The following is a 4,238-nucleotide window of genomic DNA, read 5'->3' as shown; positions in this document are numbered from 1 at the left end:
ATAGTTTGATATTCTCTCGAATACTTTGCCAATGTGGATTTTATGCTCTTCCACATTTTTACTTCTTATAAGGATGTCATCTAGATAAGCCATAGCAAAATCCAAACCTGCTAGCATTGTATCCATAATTTGCTGGAACAAATTTGGGGCTACTTTTAAACCAAAAGGCAAACGTTTTAGTGAAAATAGTCCTTTATGGGTATTTAATGTCAGGTACTTAGCACAATCTTCCTGGACTTTTACTTGCCAATACGCTTCAGACAAATCAATTTTTGTAAAAAATTTTCCTCCGCTTAACTTCGAAAAAATTTCCTCTGGGGTAGGAAGCAGGTAATTATGCTCCTTGAGACAATCATTTAGACCTGTCGAAAAGTCCGCGCATACCCTGATTTTATTATTTTTCTTCTTAACGTAAACCGTGGGTGAAGCCCATTCAGAGTAATCCACTTTTTCTATTACTCCAATATCTTGAAGTCTCTTTAATTCTTTCTCTATAGTTTCTAATGCTGAATATGGAACCTTTCTTTTGGGTTTGAAAACTGGTTTAGCTTCGTCCTTTAGTTCAAATTTCACCTCCGTTTTCGTGCAGCAACCCAAACCTTCAGAGAATACCTCTTTAAAGTCTTTTTTTAATTCGTCAATAAACTTTTCTAAACCCGCCAGACTTACTTTATTGCAAAATGAGCTTATGGGTTTTCCCCATAAATTAAAAAGAATCATTAAGTCTATACCGAACAAATTAGAATTTTTCCCCGGTACGACATATAACTTGGTTTTCACAGCATTCTCCTTTAGAGACACATTGGTAAAAATTCACCCTTAAATTTTAGTTTATTTCCAGACACACTTCTGGCAATTTTTTTTTGTATTTTGTAACTTTGGAAACCCAATTTTCTTCCAAGTTACTTCGTCAATTATACTTATGTCGCTTCCCGTATCTAGAAGACAGTTCACATTACAGCCATTAATTTTAATTTTAATATATTTTCTTTTATCACACCTAGACTCATTTTTAGAACCAATGGTCTTTATTTCTGCTTTTCGGTATTTTCCTTTCCTGCATACCGTTGATTTATGGCCTTTTTTATTACATTTGTTACATATTTTGTATTTAAAGTAACAATCTTTAGTGAAGTGGTTTTTTCCCCCACATGTCTTACAGGATTTTTCGTGTGCACATTTCATCACCCTTTCCATTTTTTTTCTTCAAAATTTTTTCCTTCGATGCTTGTATTGTCCTGCTTTAAATTTAACAGTTTCTGACACTCTTCCGTAACTTTTTGTAACGTTATTTCTGTGTCTTGGTTCATAATGGATAATATCCTTGAACGAATATCCTTATCTTTAGAGGCTGTTAAACCTTGCACAAAGATTAGACTTTTAAACATATCCTCTTTGAGGTCTTTTAATTTAAAGGATTCACACTGAGCATTCACTTTCCCTGCATAAGTAATAAAATCTTCGTCCTCCTGCTTCGTGATATTTAAACATTTATAACGTGTATAGAATAGACTATCTCGTTCACTGAAAATGTTTGACAATATTTTTATTGTTTCACTAAAAGAAATCTCTTCAGGTTTCTTTGGCAGGATAAAATTCGTATACTTTGTATTTTCCTGAGATCCAAGTTTTTGAAGAAGAAGGATAATCTTCTCTTCGTCTGTCCAAGACTGACATCTCTTAGCAAAAATATTTTCGTATCTCCGAAAATATGCCGGAAAAGTTAACCCATTTGTCGGCTCGTATACAAATTCGGATAAAGAATTTGCTATTCCTTCAGGAGTGAAACGACAGTCTTTCTGCTGCGTTAAAACACTCTGTAGTATTTCGCTTTGCTTCAACTGCTGCTTCTGAAGTAATTCCATTTGTTTTTGTTGAGCAAACAATGCCGATTGCATAGTTCTAGTGAATTCCGCTAATTGCTCCATGTTAAAAAAAAAATTTTTTTTCTTTTTTTTTTTTTTTTTTTTTCAAAACCACACAATTAAACAAAAGATTAACTCATATGTCTTATAAATTCAATGAATTACAAGCACAATGTCCTTCCGAAGAGAAGAAAAAAAACACAAACACTTCCAGCCGAATAAAACTTGAAATGGACACTCCTTTTTTTTTTTAATATTCTTTTCAAAAAAAATGTTCTTTTCAAAATGTCAATTTCTTTTTTTTTAGGAACGTAACCGACTGAAACACTTACTTTTTAAATGTTGGCTCTGTCGAAGTTTTTCTTTTTTCTCCTTCCTTCTTTGGATTTCTTTTGTTTTATGCTCGTTAATCTTCTTGTGTGCTTATTCCTTCGCTTTGTTTTTTAGTGAGTTTCGCTCGAATTCTTCGTCGCCAGTTGTTATATCGTAGATTATTATGAATAACAAGTCATTACTGGGGTTGTACAGAAAGGGTTTATTTAGGTAAAAAGGTACACACATTTCTAAGCGTCCATTGACAGCTTAGTACTTAATTCTGTCTCCCACGTGAGGAGAGTTTGCTTGTCTTTTTATAGACGTAACAGTCCATTCATTTGAGGGGTGTTGGATCAGTCCATTATATCAAGTATAATAGTTATAAAGGTGATGAAATTTATTGTTTCGTCTTTTTGTTGGGAGAGCATACATTTACTGTTTTCCTGGGTCTTGTCGCTTTGTTTTTATGCCATTGTTAGTACTGATTCAGTTGTTTTGAACGATTGTTACTGGTGATACAGTTCATTATTATTATTGGCTCACATGGAGCTTTCACACAACTCAAAAAACGAGCTGATTGGAAACCTGTGGTGTTCTCTGGAAGCTGAGTGACAACAAGTCTCCCCAAACGTCCTGCTCTCTCCACCTCCTTCGATAGCATTTGCAAATGAATTTGCATCATCGCAACAGCCTCTTGCCATTGATTTCTCGCTGGCAGTGGCCATTGGTTTATACTGGAATTTGAGTGGCACTCAGCCTCCCAAGGTCCCAGTTCTCTTTGCGCTTGTCCAGCCGAGGTCTGGCTAGCGCTCTCTCCTTAGTCTTTCAGTCCTTCTTGGGGGAGCGGTGATGAAACAATGGGGGGGATGCATGATGGGGGTATAGAACTTGTAGATAGAAATATGGAACGCTTCACGAATTTGCGTGTCATCTTTGCACAGGGTCCATGCTAATCTTCTCTGTATCGTTCCAATTTTAATATATGTACTGCCGAATCTGGGTGACATTATTTCTGCAGATTTTGTGGTGTCCACTTTTACAGTGTCCAAATATTTGTAGGTATCATGTTCTCCAAGTGCCTTCATCTTCTCTTGGTTAGATGGTTCCATGTCCTCTGATATCTCCAGTTTTCCAGTTTTCATCTCCAGCAGTGAACACTTTTCCATTTCGAATTTGACTTGAATATTTTAACTAAATATTCCGGTTATGTTTATCAATTTTTCTGTGTTTTTTCTTTTCTTTTTTTTTTTTTTTTTTTTGCAAATAACTTCCAGTCGTCCATATACATAGGATGGTTTATTATTGTTATGTCCATATACATAGGGTTGTTTATTATTGTTATGTACATATACATATACATGGTTTATTATTGTTATGTACATATACATAGGGTGGTTTATTATTGTTATGTACATATACATATACATGGTTTATTATTGTTATGTCCATATACATAGGGTGGTTTATTATTGTTATGTACATATACATATACATGGTTTATTATTGTTATGTCCATATACATATACATGGTTTATTATTGTTATGTCCATATACATATACATGGTTTATTATTGTTATGTACATATACATATACATGGTTTATTATTGTTATGTCCATATACATAGGGTGGTTTATTATTGTTATGTACATATACATATACATGGTTTATTATTGTTATGTCCATATACATAGGGTTGTTTATTATTGTTATGTACATATACATATACATGGTTTATTATTGTTATGTCCATATACATAGGGTGGTTTATTATTGTTATGTACATATACATGGTTTATTATTGTTATGTCCATATACATAGGGTGGTTTATTATTGTTATGTACATATACATATACATGGTTTATTATTGTTATGTGCCAGTAAACTTGTATGCTACAGCACATTTCCTAAATATGTAGTTGAGTGAAATCAGGATTATGATAAACAGTTCATAACGTGGAATGGCTGACTCACTCAAATAAGACAGATGATGAGGGGAGGTTCTGTCATGATTTTGCCATTGCCTATGACCTCACTCAGATTATTCGCGAGCCCACC

At 34.0% G+C, this 4,238-nt stretch overlaps 1 non-coding gene across 1 annotated transcript; it reads right to left on the bottom strand.

Moving 5' to 3' along the window:
• Positions 1–3,076: 3,076 nt before the first annotated feature.
• Positions 3,077–3,185, bottom strand: LOC145277333 (U6 spliceosomal RNA). Its single transcript, XR_013868135.1, has one exon. It is a non-coding gene; the product is annotated as a U6 spliceosomal RNA (small nuclear RNA).
• Positions 3,186–4,238: the final 1,053 nt, after the last annotated feature.

The sequence above is a fragment of the Euprymna scolopes genome, chromosome 5, assembly GCF_053919585.1.
Source record: "Euprymna scolopes isolate OS-2025 chromosome 5, ASM5391958v1, whole genome shotgun sequence".
Classification (NCBI taxonomy): domain Eukaryota; kingdom Metazoa; phylum Mollusca; class Cephalopoda; order Sepiida; family Sepiolidae; genus Euprymna; species Euprymna scolopes.
Note: the sequence above shows the minus strand (reverse complement) of the source record. Positions and strands in the feature narration are given on the sequence as shown.